General features: G+C 48.3%; 1 protein-coding gene across 1 annotated transcript in view; it reads right to left on the bottom strand.

Moving 5' to 3' along the window:
• SPOCK1 (SPARC (osteonectin), cwcv and kazal like domains proteoglycan 1) overlaps positions 1 to 22,534 on the bottom strand; it is a 487,945-nt gene that overhangs the window by 336,872 nt on the left and 128,539 nt on the right. The window lies entirely within an intron of this gene.

Genomic DNA, 22,534 nt, shown 5'->3' with positions numbered 1-22,534 from the left:
ATATGGGTCCTCACACATTATTTTCAATAAAGAAATCTGCTTATTTCAGGTGCACCCGGGTGGCTCAGTGGTTGAATGTCTGCCTTCGGCTCAGGTCGTGACCACGGGGCCCTGGGATTGAGTCCCACATTGGGCTCTCCGCAGGGAGCCTGCTTCTCCTTCTGCCTGTGTCTCTGCCTTTCTCTCTGTGTCTCTCATGAATAAATAAAATCTTATAAAAAAATCTGCTTGTTTCAGACTAGAAAGAGCAGAATGAAATGGAAGTTGCTGAGCTATTCACAGACAAGGACCTGTGCTGAGGAAGCCACCAGACGACCTCCCCCTTGGCAACACTGGGCAGTAGAAGTCTCTTTCATCAGCTCTCGTCTCCAAGTTAGGTGCCGTTTTCATCCCTCCTGGGTTTTTGTTCCATTCTTCATTCTTACCCGAGCCTCTTGGGAGTGCAGTATCCATAATCCCCTTTCCCAGCAAAATCTCATCTCTGGAAATGAGCTCAAATGCACTCACACCAAAACACAACAACTAGCACTAGATATATGATTTGATGCCAGATCAGGCGGGAAACCAAAAGAACCACACTCCTTAAACAGGCTTTTAGCCATCTCAGAGCTGCTGGGTGAGTAAGTTTGAATGCAAGGGCCTCTGGCTAAGTCCCCATCTCCCGTGAAGCCATGCCACCCCCACAGGGCCAGAGGAAGAGGCTGCAGGAAGGCTGGGACTCATCCACGTCAACTCACCTACGTCCAACTTCAGGTGTCAGGCTGACACAGAGACTAGCTGCATCCATAGTCCTTCAGGAGGAGAGGAGGAATTGACAGGGGTGGTGGGGCAGGGGAGCAGAATGGAATCAGAAATTCCACAGCATCTCCTTCTCCCCTCCCACTGCTGGGGACCCTCGTGTCCAGGCTCGCCCACAATAGAAGAGATGCTGAGGCCACAGCCCCTCTCTTCACAAGAGCCATACAACGGGAAAGCTATAAGTGCCTTGGAGAAAGAAGTCTGAGCTCAGCACTCCCACTCACAGGGGGAGAGATGAAGTCCAAGGGGCAGGCCTTCCCCTGGGGTCCCTCAGAGGACTGGTGAGAAAGACTTACAGAAATGCCTTGTTGCTTCCATCCCACACACCTGCTATGCTCCAGGTCCCCATCACCACCACCTGGAGGACTCCAGGCCCTCAGCCCTGGTGAGTGGCATGGGAAGCATAGTCACACAGGGCCCCCTAAGGGCTCATCCCAACCCAACTCTCTGTTTTAAGAGAAGAGTATGTCAATGCCTTCTACAATATTCTCACATTCATCCTGTGACAGGTTTCCTGTCTTGCTACAAAGACCCTCTGTCCCAGGGCAAGGAGACCAGAAGGCCCAGCTATCAGGACCAGGAAGGTGCTCCCCCCAGTTAACATGTTCACACCAGAGTTATTAAGTCCACGTGTTCCCCTCCAGACCCCACAGGTGCACACCAGAGATTAATTCAGCTCCACCTCACAGAACAAGCTTAGCAACAGTCATTTAACCAAACTGTACCCCAGCACATTCTCCTCCCCATACTCCATCTTGTTTGTAATGCTTTCGGAATATGTGTTTGCTATGCAGAATTATATCTCACACAATAAACAGCCCTTTTACCCAACTGGAAAAGCTGACAGAAGGTAATTATTTTCAAGAACCTAAAAGAAATGATGCTTTCCCCAACCCCGCCTCTGCGTCTCCCACGCACCAGTAGCATGAAGCTGACATGGGAACCTGCAGACGGCACACAAGTGGCCACCGTGTGGGCAGTCAGACGCCCCCATTCAAGCGTGGGGAGTCATTAACGCCAGTCCACCCTTCACAATTCTCCTTTAGGACTATTTGAAAATCCAAACAAGGGTCACAAGGCCAGATTTCTATCCCACTATAAGGCAGAAGTCACTGCATGTTTGCATTAGTAACCTCCTGTAATGACGGTTGACCGATCTCAGCTTTTAGTGACCCTGTGGTCTGCGCTTGTCACTGAAATGGGCTGGATGTTCACGACATGCTTCAGATCAGAGGTGCTGAAGTGGGAGCAGTTTTGCCTACCAAGGGACACTGGCAATATCTGGAGACATTTTTTTTTTCCTGTAGACAATTTTGATCGTCACAGTGGGAGCGGAGGTGCTACTGCCATTTAGTGGGTAGAGGCCAGGGATGCTGCTAAACATCCTCCCTTGCGCAGGAGGGTTCCTCACACAAGGCATTTGCCCACATAGTGCAAACATTCTATCGTGCCCAAGGCTAAGAAACCCTGATGCAGAACAGTGGTTTTCAAACACTGAGCATAAGGTTTACATGAAGGATTTACTATGAATATAGGTTTCTACATCCCACCCCCAGAGACTGTTTCAGCTGGAATAGGAATTTGCTTTTTTTTTTTCTTTCCTTTCCTTTCTTTTTGTTTTTGTTGTTTTGTTTTGTTTTTACACAAAGACGTTTCCGCCTACCCAGCTGGTTTTGATGTTATTTCCTCAAAACCACAGCCTTGCAATTCCAGGAGCTGCCAGCAGGTAGCACTGCTGTTAGCTTGGGTAACAAATCCACCAAGTTCTCAGGCAACCACAGGTGCTCTATTTCCCCACAAAAACATAACCACAGTTAAGTGCCAACATGGGCTGAATACAGAAACTGAATAAATCCACATAATATAGTGCAACATTTTAAAGGAATGCAAATACCATACACTGGGGACACACTGCTAACATACAATCACCTCTGCCTAATTTAACTTCTACTCAATCTTTCAGAAACAAGTGACTTCAGAGCTAGGACTAAAAGCATCCAGTCCTCGAGCCCTGTTTTAACCAATAAGGACACAGAGCTGGTTTCTAGAGTTTGTTACTTGCCAGGTGGTGCCCACTGGCAGCTCTAGCTGTCAGCACTTCAGGGAACAGAGCTCTTTCCCTGGTGAGCTCTTCTAACTTAAGGTCTGAACCTGTCTGCCTCGAAAGCACATCCCCAGCCGCCTGAGCCTCTTGCAATAAATATTCCCACAAAGGTGGGCATGACCTGGATCCTAGAGCCCAGGATTACACACACTTGGCTTTGTCCTGAGAATCACTTGGTCCTATGCAGAAACACAGGTCCTACACTAGGAGAACCCTTTACAGTAGGGCAGAACAGAACTGAGAATCTATTTGAGTAGACACCAGGCAAGGTGGTTCTTTAGCTGCAATTCCATTCCAAACTCTTCCAAAATGGGATCCCCATGAGAATCAAGTGGGCGTCATTCCAGACTGGATCATTTTAGATGCCTACTGGGGTGGGAATGTATGTTTTAACAACATCATGAACGATTCTTTTGCATGTTAATGTTGAGAACCCTTGGACTCCATACGAAAACAACTTAGAGCACGATGCTATTACCTGTCTTATGGGAGCATCATCTTTAACAAGGGTGAGGGGTTTGCTGAATAAATACAAACGTATCAGCATTATTGTAAGCACTCCACCAGACGCTGGGGGCATCTTGCTTGTTAGCATTCATCTCTGCCTCATCTGGTTCTCACAAACCTGTGTGAAAGGGATTGTCACCGCCATTTTATCACTTTTTTGGGGAAAAAGACTTGGAGAAGCTAAGGAGCTGCCCAAAGCCATGGGGCTGGAGAGCTGGAAGAGCCAGGATTCAAACTCAAGTTTGTTCCATGCAAAGCCCTTTCTTCACTTAGACAGGCAAGGGGCAATTTCATCAAGGCCTGGATTTTCCTTCATCCATGAAATTCTTTTAGGCTTCCTCTCTCAGGAGCATAGCAAGAGACCCCAAAGAGTGAGAGGTGCAGGAAGGCTGGGAGCTTGCATTTCCCCCACGGTCTCCTTCTGCCCTCAGATGCAGTTGCCTGGGAGTATGAGCCACAGAGGGAGCAGAAACCCCCTGCCCCCCTCCCCCAGCCTCTCCCTCCACAGTCCTTATCCCAAATGGCTAATATGAATGGACAGAATTTATAGGATTCAACTCTGCATTATTTGACCCCAACCTGCTTCCAGCTTCAACTCCCAAGTCAAAAGGCAGGAAGTCAGAACAGGGAGGAGAGAGAGACTGAGATAATCAGCCCTTGATTAACACTGAGCCACGAACGCACCAGCCTTTCTAACGCTGCACTGAGGGCTGAGGGCTGTCGGGAGGAATGCAGATGAGACAGTGGTTATGAGTGCACCACCTGCACCGTAAAGCACCATACAGACAGGAGTTATCGTTCACATTAAAGACAAATAAACAGAGAAACACAGCTTTTTCCAGCCAATTCTCCTCCAAGACTCACCTTCTGCAGCTGAAGAAGGGCAAGCTCTTACAAAAACTGGATACCAGCTCAGTAAGAGGACTTCAGGTGGCACTTAGTGCCAGGCTCTGTGCTAGGCACTCTAATAAAAGCAAAAACGTGCAAGGCAGGGCCCTGTGTTCAAAAAGCTGATGATCTGGAAGAAAGGGGAAAACAGAAATACCCCAACGCCGCATGACTGCCTAATGGGACAGTCTATAAGGACTGGAGAGTCAAAAGCAGTATACAGACCTTCTGCTGGGCCCCAGCACGTGACACCTCCTACTGGCTGCTCTCCTGGCTCTTCCCTCCCCACATTCAGATCCTTCCAGTTCTGCCTCCCAACCTGTCGCAATGGCTTCCACTCATGCCCGCCATGTTGCCCAACCTCAGTGCCAGCGTGTCAACTGTTGCCTAGATAGCACTCAGCTCTACCTTGCACCAATCCATCCCCCACACTGTATGAAAGTGATTTTGCAAGAATCCACCATGTTTCTAAATCAAATCCTATTTAAATATCTTGACGGCTCCTTGTAAATCTCTCAGGAAAGGTCAAAGTTCTTGTTTGTGGGCCCTCCTTCAGTTGACAGCTGATCCCAGAGAGCTCTGAGCTCCAGCCACAAAGGCTGTGCTTCCTCCAGCAGGCTATAAACACCTCCCTCAGGGGTTAAGCACATGTGGCTATCTAGATCCTGAAAACGCAGGCACTCACCCCTCTCTACATGCTGTGTGCTCTGCTTCTTTATCTTTCTGAGTTCAGCTGAAACCAGCAATTCCTTCCCCAGAGCACCTCTCATTCTAGCAGCGGCATGACCTGCTCCACCCCCTTAGAATGTCCTCTAAGTAAGCATTTTCACACCCTATTGAAATTACTTGTTGCACTGATATTTCTTGACAGGAATAGGCATTACCTGGTGATCTTGTTAAAACCGACTCAGTCTGGAGTGGGGTCCATGGTGCCATCTTTCTAACTGGCTCCCAACTGACGCTGACGCTGCCAGGCTGTGGACCATGATGGGTCCACACTGGGCCATGCTCAGTGTGGTCACCATATATCACTGGTACCAAGCCCAAACCTAGCCTATGTGGGTGTTCAATAAACTTCTACAGAATGAATAAATGAGGAGGGTAGAAGGGATGAAGGTAGACACTCAGGAAGTCAGGGTTCAGATAATAATTCTATTAGGGTCTCAGGAGATACATAAAATTAACACTGTCCGCTACAGTGTTTGACCTTCCTGATAAACGGGTAAGCGTCTATTCATAAGGCTGGTATTTGTCTGAATTCAATCCACAGTGCAAGTGCAAGACCAAAATAGAACATCTGAACTTGGGTGGTTTTGTGCCCTTTACCAAAGCTAAACAAATTGCCACTTGCTGCAATCTCAGACAGGGGGCCGTAGCGCCCGTGCTTAACTGTGAATTATTAATGTGAAAGATTTGCATGTGCTTTTTATGATTATGGTCGACTTTGATGTCTTTGTGCCCTGCTTAGGGCTTCCACACACAACCATAATTTCTTTACCAAGGGAAAAAAAAAGAAAGAAAGAAACAATTTGCATAGGCCAAGTATAGGAAATGTGTTGAAGTGGTTTCAATATAAAATGAAATTGCAACAATTATATTGCTCCTCTGTTGCCAAGGGTAATGTGGATGCTCTGAAAGGATGGAACACGGGGACTTGTTTAAATCACCGTCATGAGAAAAGTAGCACAACATCTCTTTGGAAGCCTGACTCTTAATTCTGCAGACCAGTGATTTCAATATCACTGAATGGGAAAAATGGAGGCAAAGTATTTGCAACAACTTCAATAACCGGCTGCAAATCAATTCAATGCTCTAAGATAGCCTTCTTCGTCCTAAGCCTTCCAAAGAGCTCGGTCCAACTCACAAGATTCCTTACAAAGATCATATTGTACGAGTCAACACACTGATGCGAGCTGTGTACAATGAAGAAGAAACCGGTGAAAAGAGAACTTTTAGGTAACTCTTCCAAGTCAAAAATCAATATTTCACTGAAGAATAGGGAGGCAGGCATGCTGCTGAGATCTGATTTACATACATGTGGCTCTCAATATAGGCCTGCCCCTTGGCTGAAAGAAGACATCAATAGTTTCTCTCAGGAAACCTGCAGTACACAGGGACAGGACAGAGATAAAAGATGTTCAGGGGTTTGTATCTCTTTTTAATTTCAATTCTGCACATTCTCGGGGTTATCTCCACAATCGCTGAACCTCTCTTTAGAGAGTCTATAGTATTGAGTGCCTGATTCTAGCTGGCCCAGTTTTGGGAGCCAAGAACTCAGGCTTCTGGCTTGCGTAAGTGGAGAGATGGGGGAGCCATTTACGGGGACCAGGACTCTTGGAGGAAGAGCAAGTTGGTGGAGAGGATAGTGTCAGGGAGTGTGTTAGCATCCTGGGGCTGCTGTAGCCCACTACCCCAAACCACAGAAACAGATCGCCTCATGGTTCTGAAGCTAGAAATCCCAGATGAAGGTATAGACAGTGTCGTGTCCTTCCCACGGCTGTGAGGCAAAATCTGCTCCTGGCCTCTCTCCTAGCCTCCTGTGATTTGCCCACAATCTTGGCATTCCTTGGCTTGGAGACAGATGGCCCCAATCCCACCCTCATCGGGAAATTTTCATGATATTCTCCCTGTGTCCTCATAGAATACCCCCTCTCTGCATGTCCATTTCTCTGGCCAAATTTACCCTTTTCCTAAGGATGCCGGTCATGTTGGATTAAGGGCCCACCTCAAGGATCTCAGTTTAACTTAATTACCTCTAAAAAGATCCTATTTGCAAATAAGCTTCCATTCCTTGGTAGAAGTAGTTAGGACTTCAACACATCTTTTGGGAGGGACATGATGCATCCTCTCACAGGGAAGTAAGGGAAGATGTCAAATTCAGGTCTCAGCATGATGAGAGGGAGCTAGCTGTGCGTGCAGGGATCCTGAGATCAGAAGACAAATTTGCACAAGAGATCCAGAGTTGCGAGATGTATGTTTCTACATCTGTAACACATTTATCTGCTAAAACAGGAAGAGATATTTGAAGGCCCTGCTTCTGGGTGAGGAAGGCATGGCTGAAGCCACAGATATGAATGAGAGCGCCCCAAGAGAAGGTCTAGTGCTTTGTAGAGAAGGGGTACTGAAAAAAGAACCTCAGAACATCAGTACTGCAGAGGCAGAAAAGGGAAAGGGGGGGCTCATAGAGGAATCCCATGAGGGCTGCCAAACAGGTGGGAGAAGACTCAGGAGGGCAACATTGCTGATGCAAGGGAAGCAGTCAGAAGGGATGGGTCACTGCTTCTATGAAGGGACCCCAGTATCTGTCACTCCATTACAAACTACTCCAAATTTAGTAGCTTAAAACACCAGCCAAAAACAAAAAAACAAAAAAACACCTGCCATTTGTCATCTCTCACAGTTCCGTGGGTCAGGAATACAGGAGGGGCTTAGCCAAGCAATGCTCCTACACCACATGGCATCAACCACGGTCACCTGGTGGTATTCATCTGGGGGATGGACGTGCAGAGGGATTCCAATACTGCTTTCTTCCCATGTCTGGCACCTGGAGGGTGGGGCAGGGGAGATGACCAGACACAGCTACAGTTGTCAGACAGGGCGCCCACTCAGGCACGTGGTGTCAGAGGCAGAGCAGCAGGGCAGGCTTTCTCTGACTCATATTCTTTTATCCTCCTGGTCTCAGCAGAAGCAACTTCAGCTGCAAAATGATAATGTAGGACTTTTTGCACACAAAGCAGGCCCAAGTGTCACCAGATAGGGAGAAGGACATGTTCTTACCACAATAATAACAACAGCAACAAAATTTAATGAAATAATCCAAGTAAAACTCTCAGCCCAGAGTCTGGCAAGTGCTAATCATCCATCGTATGGGAGCTATGACTTAATCAGTTCTACAAGGCTTATTATGAAAAAGCAATATAAACATCCATTTCCCTCTCCCCAGAGGTGTGTTGGCAGCTATTTTTATAAACTAGCATTCTTACGTCAGGAATGGTCACGCATAAAGAGAGTAAGTCTGATTAAATTCAAAAATGATAAACCTTTAAAGTGGTTAAGACTTGGAGCACCTGGGGGGCTCAGTCAGTTAAGTGTCTGCCTTTGGCTCAGGTCATGATCCTAAGGTCCTGGGATCAAGCCTCACATTGGGTTCCTGCTCAAGCGGGCAGTCTGCTTCTCCCTCCCTCTTCCTCTGTCCCCCACCCTAACCCCCCATTTATGCCCTCTCTCTCAAATAAATAAATAAAATCTTAAAAAAAAAAGATTTGATAGATAACCCTTAAAGAAAATCTGCAATTCCAAGTTAGCAAGAGGATGATACACTCCCTGAAAATGAAAATGGTTTTACTGAGAAATAACAGAGCTACTGGTGTATTGGACATAGACATTTAAGTTACTTGGGCATGACTGTTATTCATAGCATCCATGTTACTTAAACATATTGGTTTAAAATGTTATTCAAACAACTCACTTGCATGTTTCATCTTTAAATATAGTTGACCCTATTTTACATTGTTAAATGTCAAATATTTTTAAAAATCAGGAGTAAAAATACATAAAACTTGGCATCCAAGTGGGCATGAAAGTACCGCTGCCCCAGAACTGTTCAGTGTGATCGGCTGTCAGGCCATTTGGCTGGGACATAAGCACACCCCCCCCCCCATGACTTGCCCATGAAGAACTGATTTCAACTGTGGCCAGGACAGCCGATTCCATCAGGATCCAATTAAGCACAGGTGGTCAAACCTCCAACTGGGACTCAGCAGCAGGGTCAGCAGGTGGCCACTATGTGGCCCAGGAAACAGGTATAAGCACAACCCTGACCCCTCAAAGACCACAGCATTTGAGACGACCCCAGAGTCCAAAGCATCTGGGTAAAGATGAGAGCAGCAGAGCAACAGGATGCTGGGACACAGCAGGATGGCCAGGAAAGGGAGAAGATCTGGGATGGAGTTTCACCCACCCCACCCCCCCAGCAGAGCAGACAGGCCACAGAAAGAGCTCAGTCTAACCACTGACACTCATGGGCCAGGAACCAGAGCAAGGTGCTCAGGCACTCAGTCTCCTCACTGATCAAACACGATGCGTCCCTCTCCTGAAAGAGGTTGCACCAGTAGACTGGGCTCTGGACGGTATCCTCTATGAAAGGTATTGTCATCACCTCAGGCATTGTGTCTGACTCTAGTGGTCTTCCTTAAAACCATGATGTCCTTGTCCACCTGACAGGAGAACATAAGCTGGGCCAGAATCCATTTTGAGAACTATCATGTGCTCCATCCTGTGAGAGGAAGAAATTCCTGCATCTTGCCCTCAGTGCCCTCCCAGTTCTGCTTTACCACCACCAGCCTCTTGCAAAAAGGCCTGACATCCAGGGATGTGAATGAATGCAGGGCCAGTTTCAAGTGCTGATCACATTGCATAGCAGTCAGTTTACATACACCACCATGATCCTATGGAAATACAATGCGTCTCAACATGCTAAATGTCAGCACCCGTCCTATAATCATTTCCTTAATAGACTTATTTATTCTGAGAGAAAGAGAGGGAGAGAAAGCATGAGAGGGAAAGACAAAATCTGAAGCAGACTCCATGCTGAGCACAGAGCCCAATGGGGGCTCGATCTCATGACCCTGAGATCATGACCTGAGCTGAAACCAAGAGTTGGATGTACAACCAACTGAGTGACCCAGGTGCCCCTTCATGTACCCTTTAAAGTAGCAGGTCTGGGGATCCCTGCATGGTTCAGCGCTTTACGCCTGCCTTCGGCCCAGGGCATGATCCTGGAGTCCCGGGATCGAGTCCCACGTCAGGCTCCCTGTATGGAGCCTGCTTCTCCCTCTGCCTGTGTCTCTGCCTCTGTAGGTGTGTGTCTCTCATGAATAAATAAATATTTTTTTTAAAAAAAGGTAGCATGTCTGAACACACTAAAAAGACACACACTGTGGTTCAGAACAGCCACATAACCCTCATATAAGTAGGACCCACTAAACCAAAATTAACTTAAACCAAAATTATACGACAGCCAGCCACAGAGAAACATTAATCCTAACTCAGCCTCTCAACAGCCTTCCTTTCAAAGGCACAGCTGAGAATCTGAGAACCTTGTTTGAGGCTCTGAGGAGAGCTGGAGACCAATTAACAGCAAGGCCATGTAGAGAAACATGATGGCCTCAGGCTCTGGAATCTGAAGAACTTATTGGCTGTGTGACCTGAAGTCTCTTAACTTCTCTGTGCCTTCCTTCTCTCTTCCTCATGAGTCAAGTCCAGCCTTGTCAGGTTGCTGAGAAGGTTTGAGAGAATGTGACAGGAGTATTTGTAAGAAGAGCTGATACACTGAAGACCCCCAACGAGTGGCAACTACTGTTATAGTTATTATCATGCCAGCATTTTAACAGACTAGGTGTTTTCTCCAAGGCACAGAACTCAATTCCATCTAAAAGACATCTCCATTAATCACTCGCTAAATACACAAGGAGCCTCTGACGTAGTCAAATACTGTGGAAGAGAAAGACACCACAGAGGTGTGGCATCTCACCTCCAGGTAGCTATGATGTCATGAGTGCTACAAATACTCCATTCTTGGACACAAGGGATGGAAAGAATTTTCTAAATGTTTCATCAAGTTGTGATTCATCTTTTTACATCTAGGACTATGGCTTCCATGAAGGGAAAGCCACTGGAAGGACCAGACTACATCAGCACAGAGCTAGGATAGTGCCAGGACAGCAAGCACAGGAACTCAGCAAGAAGGAAGGGGCAGGGAACGGCCAGGGATGGGGAAGGGGTTGGGCAAGACGTGCAAGGCAGAAATCCCTGGAGGAAGGAGCCGTGTCATATGTGAGAGACACTGACAGGTGTGGCCAAGGATGGCTGCTCAGTGCTTGAAAAGCCTAGTAAGGTCGTTTCTCTAATTCAAAACAGAGAAAGGAGACCAGATTATTTTTCATGTGTGGGGTGGCATAGGGGCCATCACAGGGCTGTGCCTCTGTATGCTGTTGGCTCCTCTCATCCACACACACCTGTTACTTTCTGTGTTTGAGAAAAACCCATGAAGCCCTCTTGAGACGTGTTTTCCAGCATGTGCACAGCAGACAGCTTTGCAGTCCTGGAGCTACCAAGCACCGCTACAGATCTGGTCGAGTCGGGAGAAGACGGGCTGATGGGACACAAGCAGGAAACATAGAACGCTTTCCCAAAAGTGGCACAGGAGAAGCAAACCCACTGCTTCTCCCCAAGCAAGCCAGAAGGCAGCCGGATCACCACACCACATCTGCCACCACACACCCTCAGCGGGGGGCTCCCTCTACACCCGAGAAACGGGTATCTCTGAACACATAAGGTGGCCCCTTTCATAGACACCAGTTACAGAATCCCCTGGGATTCTTCAACTACTGCCAGGTCCTTCCCAGGACGTACCTGATGATCCGACCGAGGGAAAGACAGGAGCAATGCACAAATCAAAGGTCCCCAGAACACAGCACATTCAGCACGCATGAGTTCATAGGCTAAAACCCCTTCCTACACGCGGAGCCCCACATGGGGAGCCCAACGCGGAGCAGCAGCAAAGCCCTTCCTGTGCTGTGTGCCCCACGGCAGGCCCACCTGCTTCCAGGGCGCTGATGCCCCACCCTGCCTCTGCAGACACCTGCTGGCCTCTCCTGCCCCACATCCTCCCTGCCAACCCATATGGCCAGCTTAACCTCTCAGCATCTATGGAGGTGCCCTTAGGGGCCTATGTCAGGGTTCCTGAAACCACCTACACTCTTTAAAAAGCCTCAAGGACACTCCCTACAAAAAGCTTCTGTATCCACCTTCTTTGCCCTCCCACCATCTTCACCCAAGTTTGGACCTCTGAGAGCCCTGAAATCAGATGTCCTTGCCTCCAGCACCCTCCACTTACCCATGTCTCCCCACACTTAGGCTGAGGTGGGCCTCTTTCCTGTTACAGGAAACCCAGGGGTTGGTCCCCTACTTGTCACCACACTGAGCACCAATCCCTGGGTCCTGACCTCCACCTGTCTGGTCCTACACTTGCCTCCTTACACTCTCCACTCTAGCCAAAGCACCCCAAATCCCAGCATGGACTCTGCCCCCACCAGTGCCCCCCTCTCCACTCCCCAAGGGCTACCTGGAGGAGGGGCCTCCCTTGTGCCACCTCGCTGTGTGCTCTGCTTCCCCCCGCCACCCCCAACTCTGAGCTCCACGAGGGAGGGCTACACCTCCTTCTCCCTTCTGCACATGCCTCTCATGGCGCAGTCTCACACACCACGGGCTTTCAGTCAGTATTTGCTGAACATACTGTCTAATCAATCAATATGGCATAACGTCTAGAGCGAGGGCCTGGGCAGCAGCTGCAGATGCTGGGCTGACAGCTTTATTTTGAGTCTCCACCACCAGAAGCCAGCCTTCCTGAGAACAGTCCCGTCTGCCTGGTCCCCGTTGTGCCCCAACATGCAGACCAGGACCTGGCCCTTAGGACACCCTTAGGGACTGTTTTGTTAATCGAGTGACCTGCTCTCAAGTCTCAGCTCTGCCACCTATTAGCTGTGTCACTTTGGCTCAGTGACTCACTCTGCAACCTCGTCCTCTCCTCTGTGAAATGGGGGAACAGCACAGTGTCATCTCAGCTGCCACAGGGCATCAGTGAAGCAATTCAGAACAAGGGCACGGTGTATGCAGCTGTGTGTCCGCGGAGATCATCAGGCCAAGACCATCCGGGATGGGCTGGAGCCGCCAATGTCCTCACCACACTTTTTTCATCCGTCAGTTTGCTTTAAAAATCTAGTCTGTTCAGTATGCCTACCAAGGCTTGGAACTGTGCCCCCAGCACCCTGCACACTCCTCCCTGGAAGCATCTCTGGTGCCCATGTTCCCTCTCCCTCCTCAGCTCAGGTCTCACCCAGCCCCAGAGAGGGTCCTGTACACTTGCTCTTGGAGAGTCCAAAGCACATCAGGCTAAAAGGAGCACAGGCTGGGCTCCGGGACCTCCCTTCACTAGATGCATCCCACAGGGGCATTTCCATCCTCCCAGGGAAGCCCTGAGCCTGGAGAGAGGTTCAGTTCCTCCCCAGTGACTCCTGCCAGCATTTTTCAGGGGGAAGACAGGGAAGCCGTGCCTTGCTGAGACCTCGACTAGGGGGCCTGGCTGGCGGGGTCTCATCTCAGCCAAGTCCCGCGTCCCAAGCTCCCCTCCTAGGGACTTCCTCCCACCTGCTCTACCTCATGGACACCCAGGTACCAGGCTGCCCTCCCCATTCCCGGTTTCCTGATCCCAGCTCAGCCCCCATGTAGCTTCTCAAGCCCTCCCACCACAAAGTCCACCTATTAACTAAGGTAAACCACCAGGCAAGGTCAATTTATAATTTAGATCAGCCCTGCATAATGCATAAGGTATCTTGTTATAAATTATTCACCCACAAATTGCCATCTGGACATTGTGAGAACTTGGGGGGACATTTGCAAGAGAAAAAGGCATTTGCCCAGCACTGTGTCAGAAAGCAAAGAGTGCTGGCTAGGTGGTCACTGCTGTCTTCGCCGCCAGGAACCTGAGCAGATGGGCTCCAGTCCTTTCCTGCTAAAACCACCAGAGAGCTGTGAGGTGACCAGCCTAGAGTGGGGGGACAGCCGGGCAGGGGTGGAGGGCTACCCGTCCCTGGCCTCCCCCTGCTCTGGGGCCCCGCATGATGTCACGCTTTTATGACAGCTGCAGGGCCCCCACTTATCCCAGGAGCAAGCTTTGTATATCTCAAGGATACAAAGGAGAACAGCTCCTTACTTCTGACCAGGTGATTAGCGGACTCTTTCCTCTCTTCTCCTCAAGCTGATACAAAGAACCGACTTTCTGCTCACCCATAGCTCAGTCTTGCTGATGGAAGTGCCCCCACCCCCACCCCAAGGCAGTAAGAGCTTACACTGCAAGCCATTCCTCAACTATGGCATCTGAGGCTAGTCCACGCGTCCCTCGCTGAGGCCCCTGAGCTGAGGCCATCCATCCGATGAATCAGAATTGAACATCTATGGCTACACCCAAGTACTGCACTGTTCACTGAGGGCACAGAGGTGGAAAGAAGACGTCCTTTGCTATTCTCTGCTATCAGGAAGTTCACTGACCAGAGACACCAAGTACCCATGCAAGAGAACCACTACATGACAAATTAGCCCTGATGCCCACTTTGCTCTAGGTACAGTCTGAGGAGATGAGAACTGTAACATAAACTTCACATCCAAGGTCAGCAGGGATGCAGAAGAGTCTGTCATCAGTCCTGCCTGTGGAGGAAGAGGATCGAGGAAGGCTGCACGGAGAAAGCGATGCATGAGCTGGGTCTTGAGGGATGAGTAGGAGCTCTCCAGGGAGACAAGGGGAAAGAACATTCTCAGAAGAAGGGCTGACACATGCAAAAGCTCCCAGTCATGTGCCTGCAGGAACCCATGAAGGGACTGCAAGGGATTAGCACTCATAAATGCTGGAAGGGGCATGATGCGCCCTGATGCGCCCTGAGTGCGCTGCTCGGACAGGCTAGCGATGCATTATTCCACCTCATTGAGACTCACCATCCTCAGAGGGTCTTTGTGAAGTTGGAAGGAAGTGGGATTTGCTTCATTCTTTCAAAATAGAATAATTAGAACACTTGCAGTCCCCTCTCCTCACCCTCTGTTAATAGTTAACTGTTAATAATACCTCCAACAGAGGAAACTATCAGGACTGTAAGGTATCATTCTGTTTCCAAGATTCTTCCTGGAAGCCAAGAAATCATTGCCAGATCCACCTCATCCTGAAATACAAAATGCGAAAAAAGAAAAAAAAAAAAAAGAACAGAAACCTCACCTTCTGCCAAGGGCTTCCGGAGCCCTGTACCAGTGACTGTAGCAGTCACTGCAGATCCTGAAGGTTTTTCCATGTGCAAGTCAGAGAGCAAGGAGGGACCAAAGGAGGCCTGCTTACAGGAAAGGGGAGGGTGGGGGTGTGGCTGTGTGTCCATAAGAGACATCACAGGGCAATGACTGATAAAGACTGGTCGTGTTCCCAAGGCAAATGTCTCTTTACCTTCCTTCAACCTACCAAGAATGCTGGCCCATGCAGCTGTGCCCAGGTGACCAGTACCACTGTCCAAAAGACAGAAGGGACACCATGCCCACCTAGGGCATCACTCTTCCGCCTTCATCTGTGTGACACATTTAGCTCTGCTCACTTTCATGTAACAAATTAGATACACACATACAGAGATGGGTAGACAGATAGGTAAGTGGGTGGATAAACTGCTTTCTCTGCCAATAATATCTCCCTAGACAGCCTTGAGTTTCCATCAGGCATGATACAAAATGGAATCTGCCCAGCAGTTCTTCAGTGGTTTCCTCCAAAACTTCGGTGCTCCAGGTGGTGGTTGTGTATTTAAGAGACATAGTCTGTTGGTTTTTGATAAACTGTGTATATAAGAGTTTGATATTCTTTGGCTAAACCCTTTTCTGAGACCGTGTTCAAACAGATTAAACACTCAAAACTGTGAAGGGTTTTCCTTTGCCTCCTGGACAAAATTTCAAGACTTACACGATCAAATCAAGAATCCAGATACCCTGAACTCCAATTTAATAGGTGCTTTCAGAGGGTACTTGAAGCATGAGCTCATCACAAAGCCCACGGCATAGGAGAATGGAAGACAGCATGTTAAGGCATCATTTCTGGGATGAAGGCTAAAATTGTCGATCACAGCCAGCCAGCCTCCAATAAGCCTAAATAAACCAAGCCCACTGGAGAGCCAGTGCTTAAGACCTACATGAGAAAGATCTTGTAAGTCTTCCGTTCTTAGGAAATACAAACTCTCTCTATACAAACTCTCTCACTGGACACATGCCCTGGCAAGAATAAAACTTAGGGTTACTGTACAGTAATATCACTGTATCTCAGGAAGCAACCTGGGGATTGAACTGGAAATTCACATTTGGATAATACTCTCCTTTAATTATAAAGTACTTCTCTGACATTTCATTATCAGGACAAAAGCTGCCCCCAGGAAGGTGAATGATGAATGGGTGTGCATTTTCACAGACACCTCTGTCTCTGATTAAAGACCAAGACAGGTGACCTAGAGCATACAAAACCGACAAAGAGAGAGAATATACAGAATTTTGGACCATGATTCAAAATTAGCTGTCCTATCAACAGAAATTACAACTTCCATTTACTGAGTATCTACTGTACACTGGGCAATAGGTCAAGGACATGTTCTCTTGAATGGAATCCTAACAATAAACCCTACAGAGTAGTGGCAACCCCCACACTGTACATGGGAAGGTGAGGAAATGCAAATTTTGCTGCTTTCTGCCTTGCTTGCAGGCCTTCATTAATGAAAATTCTTTTTTTTTTTCTTTAATAAAACACTGTATTCCACACTCAGGAGCAAATATGGTCAGCATTTTTACATGCTTGCCCAACAAAGATAAAAAACCAAAAAGAAATAGATTCAGTTCCTGAGTTGGACTCTTCTTCCTCTGTGATGGATGTACCATAGCAGTGCCCTCTCCCCACGCCACACACACCTATAGGGCTGCCCTGTCCCTGCTGGGAGGCACCTATGAACCACAGACCCACCCTGCAACAACCACAGAGACCCTGGCGGGGTCGAACACACCAGGAAGTACCCACAAGGTGGTCCCTGGATGTCCAAGGAATAAAGTGAGCTACCTGTGTTTCCCTCACTCAGAGATGATGGAAAAAAACCAGCATCAGCACCACGCCTCCCTGCTGCACGCACCCTGCTCTCGGGCCTGGCTCAGCTGCCAATCAATGTGCCAGACTCACACTGCAATCAGTTTGTCACAACAGGCATCACGCCCACTGTCACTCCTCAGGGGAAACATGTAAAAACAAACACACACACACAACATGCAAGACAAAAGGCAGGAGGTGGGCATTTGTGAGCGCAGAACTTCAGAACAGGCCCAGGCCTGACCTTTGCCCTGGCTGCCAATGTGTCACGCCACCTCTTATGAGGCAAGGAGCCTTGCCTCTAGTCATCCAACGGCCACCTGCACCCACATGGGTCTCAAATATCTTCAAAGTCACCCAGGGAGGAGTCATGATTTCTCATTAGTGCTGCTGAACCTTCAAATCCAAGAGCATCTCCAAATACCACCCATCCTAGGACAGGTCCTTAAGTCCTGGGAAGGGATTCTGTGCAGAACACTGCCTCCTATTTCAGGAATAAGTTCAACATTTCCAGAGCAATCTGCCAGCTTTTATCTCTTCAGTACCTCCCGTGATTTCTGAAGCGCTCCATGCTAGGGAGACGGTCTTTTTTTTTTTTTTTTAAGACAGTCTTGGTAATAACAGAGTACAGTAATATTTGCCATTATGTCACTCATTGTAACTACTAATTTCCTTTCCTCCCATCCCATTCGAGTGAGCATTTCTCAGAAGACTGTCAATGATTCCAAAGAGAACTTGCAGGTCAGGGTTCCTTGAGCTTCCTCCAAACCGATGGCCACAGAGACTAGGATTAGCTTGGTCTGGAAAGGCTTTCGACACCATTTCAGGAATGATACCCTTCCACCTGTGTTCCTACCTATCCCTTCACCCCACATTAAAGGGCTATCATGTGATTTTTGCTATGGTGTGTGGCCTCAAACTTCCTATGTTGAAGCCCTAACCTCCAACGTGATGGTGTTAGGAGACAGGACCTTTGGGAGGTAAACAGGTTTAGATGAAGCAATGAGGGTGGAGTGCCCATGATGAGATTACTGCCCTTTTTTAAAGAATCTATTTATCTATCTATCTATCATCTATCTATCTATCCATCTACCAGAGAGAGAGAGAGAGAGAAAGTGTGAGCATGAGTTGAGGGGGACCAAAGAAGGTGGGAGAGGGACAAGGAGAGTACGGAGCTTGAGGCAGGGCTGGATCTCCAGACTCTGAGATCATGACCTGAGCCGGAACCAAGAGTCCAATGGTTAACTGACTCAGCCACCCTGGGGCCCCTAGGTGAGCACCCTTCTAAGAAAATGAAGAGACAGGAGACCTCCTTCACTCCACCATTTGAGGACATAGAGGAAAGGTGACCATATGTAAGTCAGGAAGAGAACCCTCACCAGAACCCTGCCATGCTGCATCCTGGTCTCAGACTTCCAGCTTCCAGAGCTTTGAGAAACAAACATCTATCATTTAAGCCCCCACCCCCCAGGTGATGGGGTTTTGTTGCTGCAGTCTAGATGAAGACAATGTGATGATGATTAATTCTCTCTCTCCTCTCTGTTAGAGCGCAATCTCCATAAAGGGAAGGAGAGGATCTGTTGGTGCTTACCACTGTACCTAGCACATCCTTGGTGCTCTTCTCTGACACCAGCACATCCCTGGTGTTCACCCCTAGCACCTAGCACACAGGTTGGGATGTGAGAGGCACTGAAGGATATAGGTGTTAGGTGGACGGATGCATGCCTGCACGAATGGGTGGATAGGTAAGGGGATGCACGTATACATGCAGAGATGAAAATTATGGTTTTGAAAAACATTCATTGCTGGAGGAAATGGTTATGATATAATAAGTAAAAATGCAAGAAGTAAAATTATATAAACAATGTGATTTCAATTATGTAAACATTTACACATGATTAGGAATCTGGAAGGAAATATGCTAAAAATGCTAATAATGGTTATCTCTGGGTGGTAAGATTAGGATTGATTGTTGCAGTTTTCATTCCCCATGTTTCCATAAATTGCATGTATTATATTTATGATCCAAAATAAGATTACATTTTTAAAAAGGAAATTACCAAGAAGGGAAAAAAAAAAAAACAACCCTCTGTGTTTTAGGAGATTTTTCTCCTCTGAAATCAGGGCAGAGAGACTCAGGGTGGCAAAGTCAACACTTGGGTAGATTCGGAGCCCAGAGATTGGGAGCTTACATGTCTCTGGGTTTCCCACAGCTCACAGGATCCCGACACACAACCTCCCCTCTTGCTCAGATGCTTTCACAGTGGGCATCCCTGCGAGGTGTTGCTCTGGCCCCAGCCATTTAGAAGCAAGGACTGTGCAGAGGTGCAGATGGTCTGGGGACAGCCCAAAAACAATGAGGACTCATCAGGCCAGGAGAAGGCGGCTAGGAACAAAACTTGACTCAAATCTTGAAAGCCATAAAGACCAAAACTAAGGGGATCACAAAGGTGTTTGCCAAACAACTGAGTTGCTCCCACAGCACGAAGAACAGAAGAAGGCCATTATTCTACAGGCACTTGTTTGAGAAGGAGAGGGGCTCACATCATAGGTAATGACGCCAACTCTAAGAACAGAAGCGACCGTCTGCGGGGCCTAAGCCGGAGTGGGCAGACTTTGCCTCTAAAGGGCCAGGGGATACTTTTAGATCTGCAGGCCATGTTGTCTCTGTCACTCAGTTCGGCTGCTGCTGTGCAACACTACTGTGTTGGAATAAAACCCGACCTGAGAAACAGCAGCCTAAGTGGGCCCAAGCGCTGTAGAGCGCTGTAGGTTGCTGACAACTGACCTCACGCAGCAGGCACTGTGAAATCTCTAATTTAATTCCTACAACCCTCAAATAGGGAGACTAGGGTTCAAAGAGATGACATCACCTGCTCAGGTTATGCCGTCAAAAAGTGGCATGACTTGACTCAACCCCACGTCCAATTGACTCCAAAGAGCCCACCCTTTAACATCCTTATTGCCAGCATCATGTTGAGGATGGGGATCCAGGGATGAGTAAGATCCAGACCTTGCCTTCCAAAATTTATAACTGAGGATGGGGATCTGCTCCAACAGGTACCTATGGAGAACTCCCACCCAGCAGAATAAGAGGTGTTAAGAAACCCACCACCTGGGGCACAGACATACTACAGGTTTACCTAATTCCCTTACAAAGGGCTTTCACCCTCTACACAAGGACATTGGTAGAAAGTGAGCTTAACTGGACTTTTAATTATTGATTTATACATCTCTGAGTCCTGAGTGCAGAAGCCAACAGACAAGACACAGCATGAGGAGCCCTGACCAGAAAGTCACTGTACTGAGTCACAGTTTAGCTTCATGGTTAAGACTGTACGACCTGAGGGGCACCTGGGTGGCTCAGTCAATTAAGCATCTGCCTTTGGCTCAGGTCATGATCTCAGGGTCCCAGAGTTGAGCCCCACATCTGGCTCCCTGTTCAGTGGGGAGCCTGCTTCTTCTCTCTCTGCTCTTCCCCCTTCCCCTCTCTCTCAAATTAATACTTAAAAAAAAAAAAGTATACAAACTGAGGTCAGACAGACCTGAAATGGGAATCCCAGCTCTGTGTGATCCTGGGCAAACAACCTAAGCATCAGCTAGCTCCCCTGTAAACCAAAGTCTGGAATCCCTCACTGTCTTGGAGCTGTTAGGAGACAACATGGGGCAAGGGTGGAGCAGAAGCTGCATTTGTTTTGTTCATCATCATATCTGCCGTACCAGGCACACACAGTAGGTTCAAAACCAAGGTAGAAAGACCAATTATTTCTGCAAACCTCCATTTTAAGTCAGCAGGAAAATAGGATTTACCTTGTGAACAACTTCCCAGGAAAGACATCCAGCACTGGAAGCACGGACAGCTGTCTCAGGGAGTGTTGGGCAGGCCAGGCACCAGAGAACAGCCCTGAGATGCACGAACCCACCTTCCCAGGGAGCCAGGGAGGCCCTTCCCTGCCAGGAGGCAGGTGTGGATGGCAGTTACAGTGAGCAGGGAGGGTACAGCACAGCTTCTGTTTACCTCTCTCAACACCAACACCCTGAGATACCCAGACCTTGGCTCCACCTCCAGCATGGCCCTTGTGGCTCCTGCATTTCCCTAAGCTGCCCACCTCCTGCTTCTGACCCTAGAATACACTCTGACCTTATTAACCTCAGGCCAACAGGGAGGAGAACAGCCAGGCTGCACCCCCCCACCCCTCTTCCACAGGCCTCTCTGGGAGGGCCACCTAATTTGAGGAGGTTAAGGGTTAAATGTGAAACTTTGCAAGTGGCCGTCCCTAATGCAAAACCACCATCTGCACACCTGGGGCTCCTTCATCAACCGTAAGGCTAGAGCCTAGGGAAGGGGGGAAATAGTGATATTTTTGCACCTATGGTGTTCCACAGCCCAGGAAGTTACACAAATGGTGCCATTTTATCTTGATGGCAATCCCGAGAGGTGGGTGTTAGCATTCACATTTTACAAGAGCTCAGACAGGAGTCCAAGGGCTCTCCAACTCACTTTTACCCAACAGCCAAGGCATTGGGTGGTCCCTGCCCCCCACCTACCAAGCCCTCTTGCCCCACTTCCCTGTTGCCCACTACGCACAGCCACCGTGGCCTCCTTTCTGTTCCAAGAACCTGCTGGTCCCCTTTCTGGAATGTTCACACCCCTTCTCTTTACCTGACTATTCAGCCTATGGCTCTCAGCTCAGTTGTCACATGCTCAGCAAGATCCCCCCCACCCCAATCACCCTGAGCACCATCCATGACAAGAGCCTAGGTTAACCCTCCACCCTCATCACTGTCACCTCTGCTGTGACCCTGAGTCTCTTCCCTCCTAACAACTGTAATCCAACAGCAAGGTGGCTGATATGGTTTATGGCTTATTTCCCAACCAGGACAGTGGGCTTCGGGCAAGGCAGTCATTATGTCTGCACTTTACACTACTAAACCCAAGTACTTCCCACAGTGCTTGGCACACAGGTGTTCAACTCTGATGAAGGAATGAATGGATAGATGAGCTGATGAATGAACGAAGCACCACCCATATACATTCCCTGCACATTTTGGGAGGTCCCAGCATCATCGTTGAGTTTAGTATAAGCATTAATGATACACGCACACACTGAAAAACCAAGATTACAAATCATCCATCACTCTTCTCAGATTATAGCAGAACCAGAACCCTACCCTGCAATTTCCATACCAAACCTTGTGCATGTCCTTTCTAGATGCGGCTGCCACTTTTTTTTCCCCGTTTCCATGCAAGTGACCTGATGAAAGAAACTACACAAAATCAGGAAAAATGGACTGTTTTTTATAAAGTACTGGGTGAGAGGTGGATATGCACAGGGCTGCAGAATATAAGAAGCTTTTACACAAAGCCCCACAGTGCTGGCCATACCTGACTGTCAGACAAGGGGGTAAATTCACCCTCTTACTCAGGGAAATTTCATAATAAGGGCAAAATGTGGACCCTCCCTGAATAGGGCCCATACAGTTGGGACTGTGCCCATCACCTTTATACCTACAGGATCAGGCAGGATTTGAGAACC

Source organism: Nyctereutes procyonoides, unplaced genomic scaffold (genome assembly GCF_905146905.1).
Source record: "Nyctereutes procyonoides isolate TBG_1078 unplaced genomic scaffold, NYPRO_anot_genome, whole genome shotgun sequence".
In the NCBI taxonomy this organism is placed as follows: domain Eukaryota; kingdom Metazoa; phylum Chordata; class Mammalia; order Carnivora; family Canidae; genus Nyctereutes; species Nyctereutes procyonoides.
This window is presented reverse-complemented; position numbering and strand designations above follow the sequence as displayed.